The sequence below is a fragment of the Argiope bruennichi genome, chromosome 10 (genome assembly GCF_947563725.1).
Source record: "Argiope bruennichi chromosome 10, qqArgBrue1.1, whole genome shotgun sequence".
Classification (NCBI taxonomy): domain Eukaryota; kingdom Metazoa; phylum Arthropoda; class Arachnida; order Araneae; family Araneidae; genus Argiope; species Argiope bruennichi.
Window position 1 is genome coordinate 91,392,517 of NC_079160.1, and position 25,060 is coordinate 91,417,576.

The following is a 25,060-nucleotide window of genomic DNA, read 5'->3' on the forward strand; positions in this document are numbered from 1 at the left end:
CAAAAAAAAAGTCTGAAAATTTCCAACTTCATTAACAGTTTAAAACAAAGGAAAATCTGATTACTTCTTTTTCTTCTTCAACGTAAAGTAGTTTGAAATAGTTTAATAAAAGGGCTTCCACAGGAAAATCTTAACTACTTTCAAATATACATTTAATTTGAGAGGAAAGATAAAAAAAAGAAGGTAATGACTTTTTGTTCTTCACAATGTTTAAAAGAATAAATAAGAGGAAAAACTTTTTACCGAAGTGGTCAATTTCTATTAAAAAGATAAAAAGTTAGTTAATTAATTAAAGTGCGAATATAGAATGTGTTGCTTGCAATACATAAAGCTTCTTAATTCCATTGACAAAGAACATGTACTTAAAAATTCTAATTAAAAAAAAATTACATCACAATATAGCTTAAATAAAATGTCAAAAAATTGATCATAATTTAATTAAAGTAAAATATCAAGATAAAAACATGGTTTTAATAATAATATGAAAAGTTCATTATTATTTAATTATTTGTATTTCTTTTATTCTTTTATAGTGATAAAAATATTAAAGAAGAATTCTCAATGATTTTTCTCATATTCATCACTAGATGGAGTCACTAGTATAGCATCACAATTTAACTAAACAAAAGGATTGAATGATAATTAAATTTCAAAATTATTACAATAGTATGTCATTAATACGAATACATAAATTTACAAAATTTTAAGATTTTGGCTCATCAAGAAATGAATAAAATCCATTATAAAATTCAACTTTCCACAAATTTGTTTTAAAAAATGTATAAAAAAGTAAAAATAATTCAACAAAATTCTCCAAAGATTTGGAAAGAAGCGGTGATACTTTTTTAAAAATGTAATATTCACTTTTGAAGCCTTTATCTATATTTTGTCCTAAAATGTTGACTAACTAGGATACATTCCTTTAGAGGCCATGCAAAACGTAAAATAAACCATTTCAGAATAAATAAGCGCCAAAAGCTTTTTCTGTAATGTTTAACTGAAATATTAGTATTTATAATTTTTTTTTCTAAGTTGAACCGTTTTAGTATAAAAGCATCCAATTATACAGACTAATCTTTATTAAGATTAATATTTTTGGGTACTTTTTTTTAAATTTTTGAATGGAGACGCGTGGAAGCAAGGAATGAAAAAAACTGTATTGAAAAAAGTGCAATTACGATTATATCGCTTTTTTTTATGTAAGGAGAGCTTTTCTACGTTATGTAATTGTAAGTAATCTTGCTACAAAAGATTTTTATCTTGCATTTTTTTTATTCACTACATTGTATTAGCTTAAATTATATTTCAGAAGGCTGATAGTTACGTTGTCTTTACATGTTTATTTCTTCTTTATATATAATTAACTAAAATCATTCACCATTTGACTCGACCCAATAAAAAGGTACGAAAAGGCTGTTACGAACTTCTGAGTAAAGGCTTCTAATTTATATTACTTTCAGCGTGTAGATTACTTTATTGGAATATCGGAATGGATTCGTGCCTTCCAGCTCAAAGCTTATTGAACTGTACATAATTTAATTTTTAAGATAAAGAATAGTAGTTACATAAATAAATGGTACACATGTGAGGTAGAATTCTTTTATTCTGAAAATTGCAAAAAATTATTAAAACTCATAAAATAATATTTGAACTTAATTAGAATCTTTCTTTGACAAAAATGCTTATAAAGTTATAACTATAATGGGTTCTTAATTAAAAAATATTTTGAAATATAGGTTCATTAAATCTTTTTTTTTTAATTTTCGAAGAAATCAAAGTATGTTTATAAAACGAAGAGATTTATATTACTTTCCAATTTATAATCAATTAACTGAATATGATCTCATGTTAATTATTAAAAAAAACATGTGATAATTTATAGAATCTTATAAAAATTATCAAATCTGAAAATCATAATAAACACAAATTTTATATCTATGAATAATGTTAAATCAAAAATACATACAATTATAGAAAAATCTCAAAAATTCGCCATGAAATTGAAAAGTGAAAAATACAACAGATTCAATAAGAAATAACGATACTGATTCTATACGAATACTTAATACCAAAGCAGAGCCGAAGCCTACCCAAGCGCACGCGCGCACGCACATTGCTTTAAACATCAACGCGCAAACAGCTAATCACTATGAAAAAATTGTAGCTGCACAAAGCACAGACAAATTCTCCGAGGAAAAGCTTCATTTCATAACTCTTTAATGCTTAATTCAAATTAATTGATTGATTGATTTCAGGATTTCATATAGCTCCCGTGAGAGGACAACGAATGTTCTAGAACAAATGTTGGAACCCGAGACATAATGGTACTATCGCCAAGATTCTTGAATATTCTGTGTCCTTTCCTATTTTCGCAAAAGTCATCCAACTTTTAGCCAGATGATCGCTAAATGAAAAGTGGGCTCACCATCGTTTCAGCTGCCATGACTTCATTCTTAAATCTATAAAACTATATTTCTTACTAGGGGAATTTCTGCTCAGGAAAGCGGTGTAACAAATTCGTAGCAATATTTTCTTTTTTCAATCTTCCTTATTTCTACTGCAATTCCCTTTTACATGTACATTTGACAGCATTAACATGCATTTTACACTCAAATTGGTATCATTCTGAATAGGTGATAGTGATATTTCTATTATATATTTCTGGAGAGAAATTTCTCTCCTTTAAGACCTTTAGAAATTATGATTCCATTGCTCAAAAGTCATATATTCTACAAAACAACCTTGTAAAAAATCCACCTAGATGATATACTCGCATAAATTTTTACTTTATCCATCTGCTTTTATTCATATATCCTCAGTGTGCGCACGGATTTTTATGTCATTCTGATCTAACATCAAGAGTATTATATCTTTATTTTGGTTAGTCAAACGTAAGAAACTAATGATTTCAAAAGTTTAATAAAAAATCTTTTGACAATTTTTCTGAAATTAATCTCAATCCAAAGAGCACTTTAATTTATTTTTACTAAAAATAATGATTCTTTAAGGGGTTACTTTACTGATTCTTTAAGGGGTTACCGTGTTTCTGGAGGGACAATTCTCCTATGTCTCATGGTTAGGAATTGCAATACCGGTATACCGGGATACCGAATACAGGTATTTTGAGTCATTTTTGCAATTTTGTAATACCGGTATTCACGTTTTTTCGGTATTTACTAGAAACTTTTTAAATTGTATCCACTATATGTTCAGGTATCGCGAACATAGCAAAATAGTATACATTTTTGTTTTTATGTCTCCCTAACGGACGAAATTAATTAGACTGTGAACAAAGTTACATTGTACAATCAAGAGAATGATGAAATACTGTTTGACAAAGGATTGTAAAACCCTCCGCGCTTTTGCGCATGCGTTAGGATGGATTTAATTCGACAAAATAGGGATGAGAGGAAAGATTAAAGGAGGAGATATTTACATTTAACAATGAAGACTCGCGGTTTTATGAGACGTAAACATTACAGATGATTAGAAATACAGAATGTCTTACTGTATTTACATAATTATAATGATTTTAAAAATGAAAATGAAAAAGAAAAAAAGTGACTAGCCAATTCAAATCTTATTAAGTTTATAGCAAATTTTCTTAAAATTTTTTAGCCATCCCAACCCATTCACATTCAAAAGAGTTCGATACAGTTATCGAAGATTATGATGTCCCTACTGTTGATAGTGAAAAGGAATTGTCTCTTGAACAAAAATTAGAATCAGCGATAAATAAATAAAAAAAAATCAACAAACCAAATACAATACAGAATTCAGCTATATCCTAAACCATCCGACGAGAAATCGATTTATTTGAAGAGAGGGATTTAGAGATAAATACTTGGAAAAAATATATCGCACGTTGTTAATAGTACCACCCACTAGCGTAGATGTCGAAAGAACGTTTTCGATAGTTAGTAATTTTTGCACAAAATTACGTTCCAGGCTTAATGACAGTACAATGGATGCATTATGTTTTTAAGATCACTTTTCAAAAATTTGTAATAGTATCACAAACTGAATAGTGATATTTACAATTTTTAGTGATTTAAAAAAAAAAAAGATGTTTCTTTACTTTTTCGTGATTCTTTATATACTGTTATAATTTATAAGTTACAAATTATTTTTTGTGATATTTACACTAAACTTGAAAATACTGGCAAATAAAAGAAAGAAATACCTGTGTTTTCCTTCTTTTTCTAAAATATCTACTACAGGTATTAAAACCGATATCCTGGTATTAAGATTTAAAAAATACCGAATGTCGGTATTGAACTTTTGGTCCGATATTGCAATCCCTACTCATGGTAGTCAGGTTGACTTATGTCACATGGTAGTCAGGTTGACCTAAGGAATGCATCCAAGAGCGTCTTATGCTCTTGCATGTGCTAGATAAAACGACCTGTTTAAAGATCAATCAAAGGGAGCTATTGAGAAAGTGGGCGAAAAACTAATTAAAGTTAAAAGGTTAGTGGGCTTTCTATAACGATGCTTATGTGACTCAACAATTCATATCCATTGGCGCATTCGTTACACGCATGCATTTGCAAAGAGATGTATTTATTTGTATTGATAAAGGCAACCAAGTTTGATAGAATCATTTCGACTTGCCAAAAAATTTATTACTGTCATTTAAGGAATCTATAAATTTAAGACTTTTCTAAGTTTTCAAAAGCAAACTTACCGAATTATATTGATATATATGACCTCACGTACTTGGATATAATAACTATTCAAAGCAATGAGAAATAAGAAAGACATTTGGCGTATTCTTAGCACTCTCACTAAATCTGTTAAATCTTTTACCAAGGCCCTGAGCCAGACGATGGCCTGTCAAACTTATCCTATTGAGTTATTGAAATGGATATAAAAGACAAAAAAGTAAAAGAAATATAATAATATATAATATAATTCTGAAATATGATTCTTACATCTAAATTCCATATGCTCATGAAATGTACAACCAGATTTGTGGAAAAAATTAAAATTAAAGTTTTTGTTACCCACAATGAACCAATATGAATGTCTACTTTATATTTTGAGAATTCTTTTTGAATCTTGTTTAGGTCGAAGAGCATAGGCAAACGCTACTGTCAAACTTTGCAAAAGACGCAGTGATTTGTAATTTTAGTTTTTACCAGCCGATAACTTTATATATATATATATATATTTATATATATATATATATATATATATATATATATATATATATATATATATATATATATATATATATATATATATATATATATAATAATCACTATGTTATCCGGAAATATTATAATATTATTATACAGAATGCTATAGAAATTCAATTAGAACTAAGGAAGATTCCAGATTACTATAGATCTTCAAAATGTATAGATGCTACGATTTTAAGAATTTCTAATAATATATCCTGATTATCACGCTATCCAAATATAAAAATAGAATATAGTTTTTTCGTGTTTTCTTTTTGTCAAACAATCATTGTGATGAATCTTCGGGTTTTTATTTCTATGTTGTGTTTGTAACTGAAAATGACATTCAAATATAAACCTACAACTGATCGAAACAGATTTCAAAACATTATGTTACAGTTTTTAAGAAATTGTTGATATCCTTAAAGCTCTGATGAAATCGATGATAAATATAATTGTTCTAAATGCAAATCAGAAAAAAACCCGATTATACTTATTCAATTAATACCAAATAATTCAGAATGGTTTTATGGAGTCACATGATTTTAAAGTTTTTGTTGTTGTTGTTTATAATGGCACTTGCCATGCACAAGCTCACTGACGAAGTCAGCGATTGTAAGCCGAGGGAGCGTCTCTTGTTTTAGTAACGCCAACTAGGGCCAAGGGTGCGTCTTAGCTACTTACGCATCTCATTCGCTTGCATAACTCCTTTTTACAGGGGAGCACATTCACACATCTCACAGATAGAACGGAGGAAGAACAACCATGCCCGTACCGGCACTCGAACCCAGGATGCCCAGAACACGTGGAAGACGCGCTACCCCCATGCCAGGACGCCCGCTGATTTTAAAGTATTATAAGTTAGTTAAAAAGTTTCTAAACATTTCATTGCCAACATCTATTACTTAATCTTATATTTGTACAATATTCATATATTTCGTTGTAAAATTGCTGTACACTTTCCGTTAATATACCAAATTGTTAAAAATTCTTATCTGGGAATAATGAACAAAAAATTTTAAATTATAGGTGCTTTGTGTTTGTGCGTGCGTGCATGTGCGTGTGTGTAGCAGAGGTATTGCAAAGGTATTAACAAGGTAATAAATTTGGCGAAACTTATATATGTTTTTTATGAGCAAAAAGTACTACTTTCATTTAAATTTCACTTTCAAAATCCGTTGCAATTCGATCTGAAACTAAATTAGTTTTTTCACTTTTTAATATTCTTTTCAGATACATTCTTTTTAGAAGAAAGCTTCAATTTGTAAAAAATAAAAAAAACTCCATGAAGTTTCACAAAGAAGACATTAATTTAATCGCTTTACATCCAGAAAAAGAATATAATGCATGGGAATTACGTGGCTAATAAGATTAAGGTAATAAAAATCTAACATAAAAATTATATTTTGCTACAGCAAATGCAAACCATTTTCTCAAAAAAAAATATTTTTTTTTTCAAAAAATAACTAAAAGTACTTTTGAAAGCAGAGGAACTTTAATTTGAATTCAAGGAAGTTTTATACTTTAATTACAGCCAAGTAATTAAAGAGAATTATATACAAGTCCAAAAAAATTTTACATGTTACATTTATTATTAACATAGCTCAGATGCAAATTTCATGATTTGATTTCTTTTTTTTCATTTAAAGTGTCTGCAACTGTGAAATTCTTCACCTAACCATGCAAAAAATAGATCCTAATTGCATTAAAAAATATCAGTTTCTAGAACATTTTTTTCATTAAAATCAGAGGGGAAAATCGGAATCTAACAGAAAAGTGTGACGTCATCTAATTTTCTATTTTAATTTTGAATAAAAACTATTGCCTTTTTTGGAATTAGCATAATTATGAAAATAATATAAAGAATTTAATTTACATAACATAAAATAAAAACATATCTTTATAAAAACTAATTAATTTCAAGAAATTTTGCAACTTTTCAACCGGGTATGTTTTGCTAATATTTAAACTAATAAACATAGAATAGGTTTCTAATTAAAATAAATCAATTAATATCTTTGCATTTTAGTTAAATAATATTTTCTTAAGGAGCATTATTTATACTGGTCATTAATTCCTTTCTTTATTTAATTTTAATTTTATCGTGTTCCTGATTTAAATGTTGAAGAAATGTTTCATATGCAGACAAATAAATTCATCATCAATGTATAGCTATATTTTTTTTGTAATGAATGTATTTAGATCTATTTTATATCGATTAAGTTGATCTCAACTAATCGATATAAAATAGATCTAATCGATAATAAACAAGAATGTGCGTCGGTATATGTTTTGATACAATAAATACCAGACCGTTTCATCCAGAGCTATGAAATTTGCTGTGAATATGCTGTGGAGGGTGGAAATGCTTACTAACATTTAATTGAATCAATTTATAATTCTAAGCTAATTCTACTCATTTCTAAGTTTTACTGATTAAAAAAAAAAACGATTTTTTTTTTACTTTTTCTAGAAATCAATGTATTCACAAATTTATTTTTATAATGGTTTATAATTTTTAAAAGTAAATCTTTAAGGATGCCAATTTAATTGCACTGTTATCTTATCCTAATTTTAATTTTTTTTTAAAAAATGTTATTTAATTATAAATTTTTATTATCAAATTTGCATCATTTGCAACAAATTTTTCATTATTGAATAAAATTTTTAAGTGCTTTCATTATCTCGTCTTGATTTTACTCCTGTACTTCCTAGCTAATGAAAAATGTTTTATTATCAGTATATTTTATACGAGAAATAAAAATGCGATTAAATAAAATGAGCATGTAGAAAATAGATTATTCTAATTGTTGCGTTTATATTATCAATATGTTACTATAGGCTTTGGCTCCATCAAGAAGGATAATTTACCTTAAAATAGAACAAGTGTAAGGCTTTTAAAACAACACAAATATCGTTCATAATTTTATGCTTGAAAGTAAATTTGAAGGAGTTATGGACACATCATTGTTATGCATAATATATTTTAGGAAGGACCCCTGAAAAAGAAAAACCTTATCTAAATATAAAATTTGATCCAAATCATTAGAGCAGTTTCCGATATACACGAAATAAATTTGTATATATATATATATATATATATATATATATATATATATATATATATATATATATATATATATAATACAAAAGAATTTCTTTCAATTGAAAATTTATTACTACCATTAACAGCATACCTCACTTCCCGAAAAACCTATCCTTACGGTCCCATTTAAACCTTTACGAAGTCAACCAAATCCTTTGTTAGATAGCCCCAGTCTCACAGAATCGTAGAGCATCTGGAATTATTTCTACACTTTAATTACTCCTCCCCTCCATAAAAAAGACTTTAAACTTCCCAATTTCATTAGCACAGTAACGTCAGGTGAAAATCTGATTGCTTCTTCGTCTGTCAACGAATGGAAGTTAAAATAGTCAACGAAAAGAACTTATTTGGAGTTAATTTAAAAGAAGGGACATAATGAAAAAATGTAAGGTATTTTATTCAATGTAAAAAAAGAATGAAGAAGGGAAATTCTTGAAGTTCATTCATGGAGCAATAATCCCTAGTTCAATTTAGAAAAGAAATAAATGTTAATTAATCAGCAAATTAAACAATTAAGATGAGATACTATCTGTATTTTAAGTCACTACTTTTAATGGCGCCACTTTGTTTACAAACATTTAATTAATGTCTTTTTAGAAGGCAAAATGTTTCCATTACTTTCTGCTTTTTTTTTCAGTGTTCTTGTCCAGTCATTTTAGAATGCTAAGTAATTTTTAAGAAAATCAACTGTGCATACATTACTTATTAATATTACTTTAAATTTGCTTATTTATATTACTTTATTTTTTTTTCTAATGTTAGATGTGATTAGGAAAGGAAAAATAAAAGATTTATTGGAGTGATATATTTCTCGTTATTTTTTATTTATATTTTTTACTTTTTACTGATATATTAAGTATTTTTACGGATATCGTCGGGTAGGTGTACAGTGAAATATGTTTAATACGTGTGATACTGAAAAACGATTCTTAATTTTCTAAACACTCACACGAAATTCCAAATAGCAAAAGCACAGTACTGGTAGATACTAACAACACAAATAGACATCAAACTGCTCAAGAGGAAGTAATAAAAAGCCTAGCGTAAAAAAAGGAAACTCGTCCTACGATCAACATTTCAAAAAGAATTATTGAATTGTTTTCACCTTTTGAGATTATATAAGCTTTCCGGCAGTGGTTGATGTAACACGGACTTTCCCAGAAGAATCTTTAACCCTTTCAGGAGCGATGGTCGCAAAAGAGGACTAAATTTAAAAATTTCTGCAAAAAAAACTATTGGTTTTAAAATTCAAAATATTGTTGGAAAAGTGCAATTGGTTTCTTTTCTAATAAATAGATGGCAGCCCAAGCAATTTTATATTGTTTTTTTGGTATTAATTTTATGTTAAAAATGTATCGGTTTCCCACCCCCCCTGAAATGTGGGAATTTTTTGAGTTCTTAAGAATTGAAATTTTATCAAAATAAGTCACTTACTTTCTTACAATATCTATGAGGTTTTAAATCATAATTCTTTTGAAGCTTCTAATTAATTTAAGAAGGAACCAAAGTGGTTCATTTCTGGGTGGTTTCATTTGGGGACATCGCCCTTCTAGAACATCTATTTCTTAGTTCGCTTATCTTCTGTTTTGTCGCCTCTGTTCCATGGGAAAGCTATAATTTGATATTTTTCAGAGAAGTGCACGAGGCAGATTTTATGTTAGCTCGGAGGGGGGGGGGGATATTGACTTCGGAAAAGGACCATCCATATTTGAAACCAAAATTACTTACCATGTTGCCAAATGGTCTCAAATTTTGTCAAAAAAATCGGAGATTCATTTATTTGGAATTAATTCCAAATTTCTACCTGTAAATGTTTCTTTTCTGCAATGGTGCTAACATGACTGCTAAACAGTATTTATACTCGTGATGGAATACAAGTTTTACATATTTCTCTTCTTTTAAAGTATTTATAGGTGGGAATGATATGCGTGGACTTTTGTTTTAAGAATATTACTGAACGAACCGCGCGGATTTAACAACTCTTCAAACAATATGTCGTTAATGCTTTCTGAAAATTTGAAATATACTTATAAATTTTAAAAATTAATGTCCGCATATAGAATATACTATCATTATATAAATATGAATCAGATTTGTTGGAAATATTTTTAACTTTAAATTGCACATATCAATGTCATTTCTATGTTATTACTATTCTCATAGTGAAATTTTATTTTTGAGCTACCAAAATATATAATTCTTCGCTAATCTGTTCCTTACAACCATTTTATTCTTGAATAAAAGAATAATTTTTTTTTCTCTTTGCATTCACTTTTTTTCATGTTGTAATAATTATATTTCTAAAGAGAGAAATTTTTCATAATTGCAGGCTAATTCGCAAAATTATTTTCTTGAAGAACGAACACGACAAAATTTTAGCAAATTAAGAAATTATAGAATTGATGAAATTTTTAAAGAATCTATTCCAAAACTTATTTAAAATATGTTGTTGATGTCATGCTACTTTTAACACAGACTTTCTGTTTAATAGTAGAAAGCATACACATATTGAGGAACATTTCTGATTTTCCAAGATATTAGATAATATAAACCAAATAATTCTACTACGGATTTTAGCATTTGTATCGTCTGTATTACTCAATTCAGAGCATGAATTGAGATATTGTTGAGATTAACATTTCACATTCAGACTACATACAGGATGTCCCAAAACTGACATGGATTTTGAAAGTCAATCTAAAGAAAAAGTGGAATGCGATAGAAATGTGTCATTCTCGGCCTTATGCTTGGGAAATCAAGCACCCACCAAATTACAAATTCAGTTAACATTACCACCGAAAGATGGCGCTGTACCGTAGGTGAGAGTTCCAATTGATATGTTGCTCCATGTTGTTGCTGGAAATGGAGGTTATCTTAAAAACATCGTTGTCTTTTTTTTTTTTTTTTTTTTGCAAAAGTCTGTGCAACATTTTTATACTGTGTTTTATTCTTTCTATATGGCAGAATTACCTGCCGGTGGAAATGATAATTAAATTTGCAATTTCGTGGGAAAAAATTCCCTACTTTCCTAAGCGAAAAGTCACAAACGTTACATTTCTATTACAATCCATCGGTTTTTTTTAAATTGATTTTCAAAATACATCAATCATTATCGGAACACTCAGTAAGAGTTTAAAAGAATCAAGAAAGTATATTTCAAACTCAGACAGTTATGTAAGACAATACATAAGCAGGTTTTCCCATCTCTAAAATTTATATTGCCATGAAGACGAAACAGAATTAACATCTTGCATGTTCTTAACAAGAAGGTAGTTGAAAAAGTAATAAGTTTATTTTCTGATCCATAATCTTTTAATACAATAATTTATATTACATCCTCATAATCAAGATTCTCTCTCTTCTGAAGCAAGAATAATTTCTTTCTTTGAAAAAAAGAAAGCAGCCAAAGAATAGAAGAAGATATTTCTTTAAAGGTCCAAAAAATAAATTTTCCCTTTTTATATCATAAATGGGTAGTGATATAGTCATATTATTTTATCAAAAAGAAAAACCATTATTTTGTTCTTGAAAATTGCGAAATATGGAAACTAATTTCAGCATTATTCTGGCGCGCTCCTTTCTTAAATACAGCAAAAGACGTTTTTCTTACTGAGCAAAGAATTAAAAATATAGAGAGCTATGTCCACCACACAATAATAAGTTAGGGAAAAAAACTCCGTGTTTACACTATATTTCTTACACAAAGAGACCAAAAATATATGAGTAGGTAAGAAAATAAGAAAAAAAAAGCGCTATACCAAAATTTAATGACTCTCTATCTATAAATAGACAAGTTTAAATTAAACCTATTAGCAAAATCCTGGTAGATATAAACCCTGAAATTTTAATAGCACTTAATTACAGAAAAAAGAAATTAAAATTGCATGATTTCGTTAGCCCTGAAACGTGACTTGAAAATCTGATTCCTTCTATTTTTTCTTCTATTGTAAACAAGGTTAATTCATTAATAAAATAAAGGTTCCGGATGTAATTTAAAGAAGAGGTCAAAGTAAAAATATTTTGATTCTTTTCTTGTTCTAGTATATTATAAAAAAGAAATAATCATGTCCTTTTCGATTAAGAAATAATGTCAGGTAATCAATAAATCAATTGTGAAAATAAAGTGTGATGTCAACAATAAATTAAATTCCTGAATTTCATGGACATCAAACGTGTTTAATTTACATAAATCTAATTAGTATTTTTAGAGAACAAAAATAAAGAAGTTCAATCTGTCTGCGAAGTTTTACACGATATCTCTTACACAAAGAGACCGAAAATATAAGAGTAGGTAAGAAAATAAGAAAAAACAAAACAAAAAAAAAAACGAAGAAGATTAAGAAGTTTAGTTTTTACTAAGATTAAATTTCCAGCCTTTTTTTTTCCTTATTTGGTATTAAATAGGAGGGAAAAATATATGAAATTATATGTATTTGAAAAGATGCAGTAAATATTATATTTTTAATGCAAATCATCGGTTTGCAATATGAGAGGTTTTCGGCATTATCGATTTGATGCTACGTCTTAACAAAAATGGAATAGCATATTTTTCATATTTATTTTAGAAAATATAATAATTGAAATGATGAATATTGCAAATTGATTCTTCAATAATAAAATAGCTAAATCGCTTTTACTTACGAAATTAATTTATGGTCTGACTTCGCATGAAGCACAAATCTCTAAATATTTTCTACATTCAAAGCAGCTGTTTAGAGATTATTATATTTATTATATGCTGTAAAAAGTTTTTGATTAATAGAAAAGTTTATAAAATATGTTTATTATATTATAATGGGAAGAATACTTTGAAATCGAAGTCATTTTATTTTTATAATTATGCCAAGAATTCCTAAGGTTTTCAACGAAGTTTTAATTTTAGTCTATTTTTTATTGCTATAAACATGTTGGTAATTAGGAATATATTGCTAGCTTCTTCTATACACTATTCAATTGGGATACAAAACTCTGCATTTTTTTAAATGAATGCTTTTGAAACTGATCATAAAGCTTAATAACTTACTATTAATATAATGGATCTAATGGAAATTTCTTTATCTATCTTCATATTGACTATGATATTGTTGTCCTAACAACAGAGCTATTTTAACATCATGTTACTTGAAGCTAACAATAATGTTTCTAGAATATAAATGCAGTAGTTCAAAATTTAATAAGATTGCATTACTTATAGAAAGCCTGGATGTGGGATAAAACAGTAGAGACGAGAAACATAAATAAGAGACAAAAAGTTATGGGTTTTATTTTTTACTGTGCTTTTAACTTGCATTATTCTAAAACTTGTGTAGCAATATCTTTTATAACAGCTAGTTGCTATCTGCTCTCTGATTTAGGCCTGCTCTCTTTCTTAGTTTTCCTAGAAACGTAGCACGTTTGTGAATCAGTAATCCATGAAATTCCACCAAGGAATCAACCCATTCTAAATATTGCCGAAAGATAGAATGTTAATTGAATTATTACAAAGTCATTTTTACTTACAAAGATTTATGGTTTATTTTTTCTCTGTCGCGAGTATCTCCCTCTCTCTATCTCTCTTATGGATATATAGATGTTGGATAAGATTTAAATTCCACACAATCGCAACATTTTGAATAACGTAATGACGCTTATGTTTTCCCGTTCATTCGGCAATACGAGAGAGAAAAATTGGAAAGTGGTTGCCTGTTCAATTTTGGCAATATTAAGCATGATTATTTAATATATATAAAAAAGCAATCAGTCACCTTTATTTTTTTATCAATTTAACTGCCCTGCTTGTCTTAAAAGTTATACTTAATTAAAAACAATTTAAAACATAAAATCTCTTGTTAGAATAGATTTTGAATATCACACTCAAACCCACATAGACATGCAAGATCAAGCCTATTAAAACCAAATCGAAAATTAAAACAATTAAAATTGAGTATGATGGTTTTTTTACATCACATTAATAAGAAATTATTTAATGGAAATCGATAATATCATCGCTGAATTTCAATGCATCTGTTTTTAATATATTCTACAAATAGGTTATCAGCAGTTAACTATTATGGAGCTACTTTATAAAATCTTTTTAGTGAAGTCATTCTTTTTTATTATTTACACATTTTGTACTATTACCTAATTATTATCCCAATCATATATTCAAGTTAATTCTAGGTTAAATTATTTTTGTCACCCTGTACAGAGGGGAATCCCGGATTACTCTTGGATTTAAAAAAAAAAGGATTGAAAATTTAACTTGAGGAAGATGCAACACAAAAATGAAAAAAAAAAAAAAAAATGTGACTTTTCTTTCTAGTTACCTTTAAATACGATATATGAATAGGTTATCAAACGGAATTCTTCAATATTAACTATTCTGAAATATTTTTAAATTCAGATTATGGACATAAGCAATAATATTTCTTATAATTCACAATGTTTTAACTGTGCTTTTAACTTGTATTATTCTAAAACTAGTGTAGCAATATCTTTTATAACAGCGAATTGTCATCTTTATTATTTTTATTAATTTAACTGTCCTGCTTGTTTTAAAAGTTATGCACACCTTTAATTATTAATTAAAACGATTTAAAACATAAAATCTGTTATAATCGATTTTGAATATGACATACCACCATTAAATATTTTACCTTATTATTTTCCCAATTATACATTCAAGTTAATTCTAGGTTAAATGATTTTTGTTACCCTGTACAGAGTTCAATCCAGGATTATTCTTGGATTTAAAAAAAAAAAAAAAGGATTTAAAATTTAACTTGAGGAAGATGCAACACAAAAATGAAAAAAAAAAAATGTGACTTTTCTTTCTAGTTACCTTTAAATACGATATATGAATAGGTTATCAAACGGAATTCTTCAATATTAACTATTCTGAAATATTTTTAAATTAAGATTATGGACATAGGCAATATTATTTCTTATAATTCACAATGTTTAAGAGAGGGAATACAAATAAAACATGACCCATTTCTGAGTGTTTTTTACAAAATAACTAACTATTAAAAAAGAATGAAGCCTGTTAATCAGTTTAATTGGAAAATTATAATGTGATTCTTTCAGCAAATAAAACTCTGAAAATCTCACTGGCAGCCAACGCATATAAAAAAAAGTTCATATAAAAGTAGACCTGAATAAAAATATAAAGCATCGCTTTCTATTCTTATCCAGAGGATTCAAGAACTAAAATATTGATATAACTTTAAGTTAATATTTATTTTTAGAACATTCATTTAATAGCACTTTAATAATTAACTCTTTATTTTATTTCGATTTTACTTCCTATTATTTAATATATAATACATTGTAAAAAATATTACGGAAATGTTAAGATTAGTCCTCTTAAATTCATACCAGATGGCGCCACTAGTCTGGAATAAAAATTTAACTAAACAAATTGAATCAAAATCAGTTTTGAAATTTCATCTTTATATAAGAATGGCACAATAAAGTTAAAAAGGAGAAAATAAATGACAAAGTAGACATAATTTCAAGAATAATTACTGGTAAAAAATAGCGATAGAGTGACCAAAATCTATTTTATGGGTATCAAAACCGCTTCTGAGAATCGTAAATAATTATATGTTGCTTGTCCTGAAATGGCCAAACTGTCACATAGTTCTCCCCAGGCCATGTGCATTATAAAACAATTAATTCTGCAATAAATAAGCACTAGAATAGTTTTTCCATGATGTTTCGTGGAAATAAAAATATCTCAGAATATTTTCCTTGCTGTTGGATTCTTTCATCAAAACTATATCCAATAAATCAGATTAGTATTCCTTAAGATTAACATATTTTTAAATACCATTTTCGACTGTTGAATCATATGAAAGCAGTGAATGAAAAAAAATTATGTTCTCTTTCGAAATAATGTAATTACGATTGCTTCACCTGAATTTTTCGTTGTAAGGCCTGCTTTTCTATGAAAATTTTTATATGAATGTTTTTTAACAAGCTTTTTTATAATATTTCGTATTTTTCTTTTTTGCTATATTTTCTATCTTATGCTATACTTCTAGAAACTGATAGCTCATAGTTTTTGCATGTTTATTTTATTCCCAAATCTAACTAGCCAAACTGTTCACTAATTGCTTCCAATCCAACAAGATGGCATCAAAAAGCTAACAACAATTGCAGAGTTATAATATTAGTTTTATCTTACATGAAAAATATGTAATAAACTAAACTAAAATAATTTAGAAAGTGATTTTTGCAACTAAATGGCAGATATTTCTTAGATTTACAGCTAGATTCTTGATATATTAGGAAACATTTAGATACTCGATTCCTACAATAAAATACTCCTATAATATTCCGTTGATACTAGATTCCTACATTATCTATTGTAGTTTAATTCTTACAATACAATATAATAATGTGCTTTTTCTTTTGAGAATTATTTTGAACTTTATTTGGGCCGAAGAGCAATAACAGAAATCACTTCCAAACTCACCAAAAGACATTATGTAAACTTCACTTTTATTTTGTTAATATTTTATTTATCATTCATATTAACTCAAAAGAAATGGTACTAGAATAAGTGATGACAGAAGTGAAAAAAATTGATATAGGGAAACTGGTTAATGTAAAGCCGGTAGATGTTAAATATCAAGCTGTTACTTGTTTTTTGCTTTCTCTTACACAAAGTAAACAAAGAGAAAATGTTATAATCATCGAAAAATTCAGCCTCGAGATTCTGTTAAATCTCCATGTTTCAGAATTCACTAAGTTTGAAAAACTTACTTTTCGAATTCAATATGTCTACCTGCAAACAAACAACACAAATGCATTGAGATAGAACAAAAGATTTCGTATGTAAACACTATCCAAGAAATTTGAAATTAAATGATGGTAAAGAAAATATTAAAAGGCTTATTTGAAAAATAAATGATCGACATTCATTCCAGCATGGTTTTTCAGTTGATATTCAGTATCATGAAGATTATAAAGCACAAACTATTTAATAGTTCATTAATTATTTGATAGGGGAAAATGCACTCCGAAATGTTTAATCTCTCACACTAGAATCTAATTTTTTTTCTGCATTTGATATATCCGTGCAACTAGAATTTAGACTTAAAAAAACATCGAAAATTATTTGAAATTACGAGGAATAAAGGAGGAAAGGTAATGAAAGCCATGCAGATTGCTGCAAAGTTTTTATTCCTGTAAGTGAAGCTTTTGTGCAGTTGCAACTGTTTAACATACACAGAAAAGAAATAATAATAATTTGAATTGTGAATAAACGTAGCTACAATCACACACATGATGTCTTCTAGAAAATTGATATGATAGAGGAAAGTTCGTTCGCAGTGCCACTTTAAGTTAAAAAGTGTGGAACTTAGTGAAGCTATTTCTAAAACGATGTCCAATTGGCTATGGCGGTTAATTGCAGTAACCAGAAACTCTGTATTTTCTAAAGACATTTCTCCCTTTCATATGGTATTTCAAATTATTAATATTTCATGATGATGATGATGTCGTGTCCGCGTTACCATGGAAGGAAGGGTGGGTGCAGTAGCATCTGAGGGTAAAGACCCCTGAGCACCCGAGGGCAGAAGTCTGACTTCTAGCTCATATGAAGATGAAACGCACACATTCGCTTGCACAACCCCTTTTTACAGGGGGGCACATTCATACACCTCACAGATAGAACACAGATGAAGAGCAACCATACCCGAACCGGGGTTCGAAGCTGGAACGCCCAGATAACGGGGAAGATGCGCTACCCCTTTGCAATGACGCTGGTATTAACGTTCCATAATATATATAATATGGTATTATAATTATTAATATACATTATTTCAATTACTTTATAGTTGAAATTGTTTTTATATTGAACTTAATGTTGTAAAAGAAATTTAGTAATTTCCTTAACGTATCATTGATAATTTAACACTTGAAGAAAATTTATATGCTTTTATTACGAAACGTCAGTTAATTTCTGAAATCTAAAAACTGGCTAAATAATTTGAAAACAATTCTAAAAAATGATATGGAAAGGTTTAGCTAATCTAGGGAACATTTCAGATTGTTATAAATAACAAATATTTAACAAGTGTACTTAGATAAGGAATTTTCTTATAATATATCTTGAAACTAAGACTATTGATTTGAAAAAAAATCCATCTGAATTTGAGGTCTGCGATCGAATCTTTACTCTGCAAATGAAGAAATAGAAAATATTGTTTCCATATTATCGTTTAATCGGCCAATGTCAGAAAATTACATTGAACCTTCATTTTGTCTTTTTCTAAAGTTTTTATAATTTGAAAATTGTATTTAATTCTAAATGGTTGCATTTAATTTAAAGAGTTTTCTCAAAACACTGTTTCCTTCTTTTTAAAAAAATGATAAATACTGAAATATCAAATAAAATTTACTGAAAATGGATTAAATACAGATCACAAAAACAGACTAGCTTATAATTTTCCAGTTAAACAAATAATTTTCAGATGATTTTTATCTTTTTAAATTATTTTAAATTATTATAAATAAAATTACTTGTTGGTCGAATTTGAATCGGTAAAAATTAATATTTTAAATACAAACGTTTCTTAGTAATGCCAGTGATGAAAAATTTAATTTGTTCAAAATTCTCAGATATTCAAAACTGCTGTTTTGTTTTCTAACAATAATAATCTGAAGAATTATATAAAATGAAATATATAATTATTTAATATAATTTACTAGAAACTTTTATCTAGTAAATTTTCTGCTGCAACATTAATATGATAATATACTTTAATAAAATATAATTCTTATAAGCCTTTCAGAAGTGTAGATATTTCTTTTACGAATTAAAAGCCTAAGTTTTATTTTGTTTTCCCTTTTCCTTTCCAATTTTCTTTACATTTAGAACTGAAAACAAACAGTTCCATTCTCATTCCATTTACATTCTTTTCAGAAAAAATGAAATTCTTGACTTGAATTAGATTTTTCCATAAAGTTTAGTAAAGAAGATATTAATTTAATCATCTTACAAACAAAAAATAATTAACGGAATCAGGAGTACTTTGAGAATAAGGTGCTGAATTTAAGATAAAAATTACATTTCATTAAAAACAAATAAAAACACTTTTGTCAGAATTTTTTTTTCTTCAATAAACAGCTAAAAATACTTTTAAAAGCAGACGAACTTTAATCTGAAGTTCGGAGAAATTTTATACTTTAATTAAAACTAAGTAATTAAAAATAATAATACAATAAGTAAAAAAAATACATATTACTTCTATTTCTGATGTTGCTCAAATGATTTAAATGATTTTTTTTTTATTTGCAGTGTTTGCAAATGTGATAAAAGTTTTATCTTAACTCCGGAAAATGTAAATCTTAATTGTATATTTTTTTTTCAAAAAATGCTCGGTGTTAGAATGTATTTTTTTCACGGTAAAACCAGAAGGTGAAAAACCTTTTACACTCAGAAGCTTAATTTCAAAGAGAAATGTGACATAATCTAATTTTCTAGTTCAATTTTTTTTTCAAAATATTACCAGTTCTATAATGAGCGTAATTATGAAAACAATGTTGAAAATTATTTTCTCATTCCATCATAAAAAGAAACGAATTTCTAAATTTTTTGCAACTTTAGCCTCTTTTGTTCTGATATATAAATTAACAGCTTCAAAATTTGTTTTGGATAAAGCAAAAATAATCAATATTTATTTTTTGTAATCAAATACTATTGTACTAATTTTGTATAGAATACTAATTTCATTTTTGTAATTCTGTACAAATACTAATTTTGTACAGAATATTATTTATCAATAATAATAATTAGTTTGTTTAACTTAATTATAATATTATTATTTTCTTAATTTAATATTTAAACAAAAATTTCATAAGTAGAGTATTAAATACTTTTCCAATTTATTCCTATATTTTAACAGGATTGAAGACTATTACGATTGCTGCCTATCTAGTTCGAAATAAATTATTAAACTACACATTTATTAGACATTAGAAGTTTGATAAAAAAAAAGTTCAAAATTTTGTTCTTAATTCAAACACTTTTATTTAACTTATTTTTTGTTTCTAAGGGTGAAATTTTTTAATCATTTTTCAGCTACTGATATTCTGGAGTTAAGAAATTTTATATCCTTGTGTGTTGTTTTAATAATAAATCTATATTTATGCTTTCTAAATTTAATTATAATTAATAATTTAATACAATTAAATGTGTTTCGTAGCTAGTTACATAACTTCGTAATAAATTTGAGAAGAAAATTTTCCAATTTTGAATGGTGAATTCTAAATCAAAAATTAAAAAATTGTATTAAAATATTATTAAAAAAAATCAGTGTTTTTAATGCACTGAAATTTTTTTTTTTAAATAACTTTAAAAAAATTTATTTTAGGCTATTTTCACAATAATAATGAATGTTAAATATTTTCTTTCATTCCTTGAACCATTTTTTTTATGCATCTGTATTTAAAAGGTTTATTTTTAATTCGAACCCAATAAGATAAAAAAAAAAATAATATCCTTAACACAATTTGATTTTTTCACTCAATAAATTGACATTATACATTCTACTAAATGTACTAAATATATATAAAATAATTGCATGCGCCATTTGCGACTAGGTATATGATATATAAATACAATTATTGAAATGCATATGCCATTTTACGTGCGTGTTCATTCAATGCTACAAAACACGTTCTATTTTTAATGAGGCTTCCTTACATAGTAATAAAAACGCATGTTCAAAAATATAATTTTTTTTTTTTTTTTTTTTTTTTTTTGCAGAATCTGTGCAAAATTTATTTTTTCAATCCTTTTGTAATTTTTTGTTTAATTTTTACTTAATTAAATTTTTAGTTAATTACAACTTATTAATTAAATTATTTACTTTTCATTTTGATTTTTATATCTGTTGGTTAAATTGTTCCCTTTTATTAGGTTTGTTTTTATACAATTTCCTATTAACACAAAACGCCCCATTATGAAAGGCTCGTGATATTGGCCTGCATTCAGGATGTTAAATAATATTGCGGAAATATTATGTAATAACTTATGATAACAGTAATGGACAGATAGCCTAAGTGCAATAATCACATTTTTATAGATCAAGGGAGTTCTAAAATAAAGAGATTCATTAAAATATCTGCTTATACGTTTTTTGATAATTATAGTGTACCCGAGTAGACTTCGCTCCAGAGATAATTCTGTTAATTCTCAACTCTGAAAATTTGCCAGTGCTTAACATTTTGCGGGACACGAAATAAAACTTTATAAAATGAAAATAAAAACTCTAGTTGCACATATTTTTTTATTATAAAAAATAGGGAAACATTTATTAGGATTACTTAACTTAAAACATTATTCAAAATTTTAAAAAGATGGAAGGATAATAAAGTTTCTATAATTTTTTTAGAGAATAGAACATACATAATCGCACCATTTTACAGATTCAAAATTATATTATAATTAAATTATTTTTAATTATAATATAATTTTATAATTAAATAACATGATTATTTTAATTATAAAAGAATTTATTCACTCATTATGAAACAACACATATCGTTATGAACAACACAGACCGTTATGAACAATGCAGACTCTTATGAACTATACAAATCAATTACAATCAGTATGTAATCAAAGTAGCATATAGAACTTATTGTTGCGTTTTGATTTGTACGATTTTTTTTACTTATTTGCTCCTTTACCATTGGTGCATATCATTACCAAATGAATGAAAAACTTTAAATGAAATGTTAAACTATTTGACTATGAGTAGCATAAAATTTCCGAGGCAAGTTGAAATAAATACAACTAAGGAAAACGAATTAAGCAAACAGTGGGAAAGTTTTCAGCCTAAAAGAGTTAAGTTGTCGAAGTTTTGGGGTCTATTAAAGTACCTGCTTCGTAAGCGAGAAAGAGAAAATTGAAAAGTTAAATAAAGAAATGTTTGGCGTTTTCAATCTTTTTTTTTTTTTTTTTTTTTTTTTTTTTTTTTATGAAAACTCGAAGTGTCAGTTATATGAGCAGTTTTATCTTATGAACCATTATTTAATCAAAACACTATATGGCAAAATATGACTTTGTTCTAAATTGGAAGTGAATGACAATTTTTATAAATACAATGGTAAGAACTAAACTAAGGAAGTTTTTTTCATGGAAAATAAATTTATTCATGAATCGTTTACCATTATTTTTTTACTGAATTAAAAATTTATTTTTAAAAAAATTGCAAAAATATTCGTGTTTTTTATATTCCTGAAAGCTCTAAATTTTTGATTTTTTTATTTTCTTGAAAATTTGAAGATCCATATTACTATCATATAGATACTTGACATTTTCTGCATTCAAATAAATATTTTAGAATTGATGTTTTTTTAATGAAAAAAACTATGTTTTTAACATCCTGATCAAATGATTTCTTTTTAATTTGTAAAGTTTTTCTAATTTTCAACAACACTGATTTACTATTTTATGAGTGAATTTTAGTTTAATAAGATGAAAAAAAAACCATCTGAAGCGAGTTATTTTTGTTCAACATAAGGAAAAGTTGACGAATTTATTTTTTCAATTATTCTTTATCGAGGAAGCTCATTTATGTTGTCTTCACAATTTAACAATAACTTAAAGAAAGAGTACTCGATCTTTATAGCAAAACCAACATTACTTTTTTCAGCATTCAAACCACAAAATCAATGCTTGAAAAATTTTAGTAGCCCTAGAAGAGTTTTTTCATAATTTATTTTTAGAAATCCTCTTACATTCAGTTTCTCCTTTAATGATGTTCTTAGGAAACTACTGAAGTGAATGACGAATGAAATTAGCAGCTTTTATTATGCTGTTATGGTTGAAAGTTACATTCAATGAGATAAACGTGACTTAAATGCAATCTTTCAATCCTTCAGTTTTTTTTTCTGTTAATTGTTTTTTTCATGTGACGAAATATTTTTGAGAAGAAACAGTATTTAGTATTAGCAGCTAATTATTCTATTTTGTTTTAAGCGTAAGCTATAAAACCACCAATTGTCACTTTTTCTTTTTCCGTCTATTTATTGATTGCAAACCACGGAACAATTCTACTGCTTTTTTTATTTTAATGTTTAAAAAGGTGAAGTTACAAAGCAAACAATGGCTACACCGACCCCCCAAATAAGGCACATAAATTAAATCTGATTGATCGGACTGCCACGACAGTATTGACGGAAGCTAAAGTTGAGTCCTACGGGCTATCACCGGCCATGGCACAACCCTTCCCATGGGAAACAGTCTCGTTGGGCCTCAGCAGAAAAATATATATATGCAGTAATCTCTATTTCTAATTACAAAGAGGAATGTGTGTGTATTGCAGCTCCAAATGTCAGACTGTTTGGCTAAGAGCTACCAAATTTGACACAAATATTTATTGGTGGTTGAAAATGTACGTCTCGTAGTACTTTTAAAAAAAATTAATTAATTAATAAATCTAAAATTTTAGGATTTTAAACGATAACTTCCTTAAGGTGTACGTACACACTAGAAGTTTTTTTCTGCAATTTTAACTTTAAAAATCCAGTTTTTTCGCAGTAGATCTTTAAAATATGTTTAAACTCATTTCAGTGAGAAAAAACCATATTACACTTATTATTAATTAATTAATTAATATTTAATGAGCTAATTAGCCTAATTTTTGAAACATGGTATCTTAAATTCTAATTTGTACAGACACGCCATTCTGTTGAAAATTATGCCTAATATTAGTCTTCATGTTGTCTGCCTCAAACAAGTTATAAAAATACATAGTTTTTTTAAACAATTTTTTCATCAACGATCAATAGAAAAAGCGAGTTTTTTTCTGTAATTTTAACTTTTAAATAGCTATTAAAAATTTATTTCTATAAATATAACTTTGATGGAGGCGCAAAACATCCGCTATTTCATTCAGATTATTTTGATATATAAATAACTGTATTTGGTTAATTTTTGTTGAGTTATGATTGTTTGAATGAAGCAACATAGTGAGAAAATATCATTATTCATAAAATGAGTTTTAAAAACTCCTTAACTAGAGTTTTTAATGTAAGCACCTCAAGAAAAATAATTATAACTCGAGAAATATTTTGAATATTGACAACATCTTGGTATCGTTTGAAAGCTAAAGGATTAAAGAACATTATTAAGTAATAAAAAATATTCGATATTTTGAACGATTTTCGAAGTTTTAAGTGTGTACATTCACCTTAAATATTTTCACATAAAAAGGCTTTCTACACTGTTTTAACCCTTAACAGGGGACTTGCAGTTTGTGAGACCGCTAGCTATGGTTTTTCGGTTTCTATTTTAGAATTAGAATTAGAATAGATTTTCGGTTCCTATTCTATTTTTAGCTTAATTGAATCGACTGACCCTGTAGCTTCCCGTTTAGTGACCTTCAATACATGTGCACTTTTTCAACCGATTTCACTGGATGCTTTTTAAAATAATTCAGTTATTTCTTTGAGCACGGTCTCTAAGACCGCACCTCCCTGTTAGGTCCCAGTGATAAACAAGCCAAACAAGCTAGCAGATGGTGCTAAAAGTTGGGCCCAGAAATATCATCCAATTTACTGATCCTATTATGAAATAGTGCTCCAGACACTTTTAAATGAAGCAGAAAGTGATTTTAGTAATAAGGATAATTGTTCAGAAGAGTGTTTCGATGAAAGATCGCATTCAACTGAGTCTGACATGTATGTTCATACATAATTAATTTTTCTAGTGATAATGTATTTTGAAACATTTATAAGATATATTAATATAGCAAGATATATATATTTATAT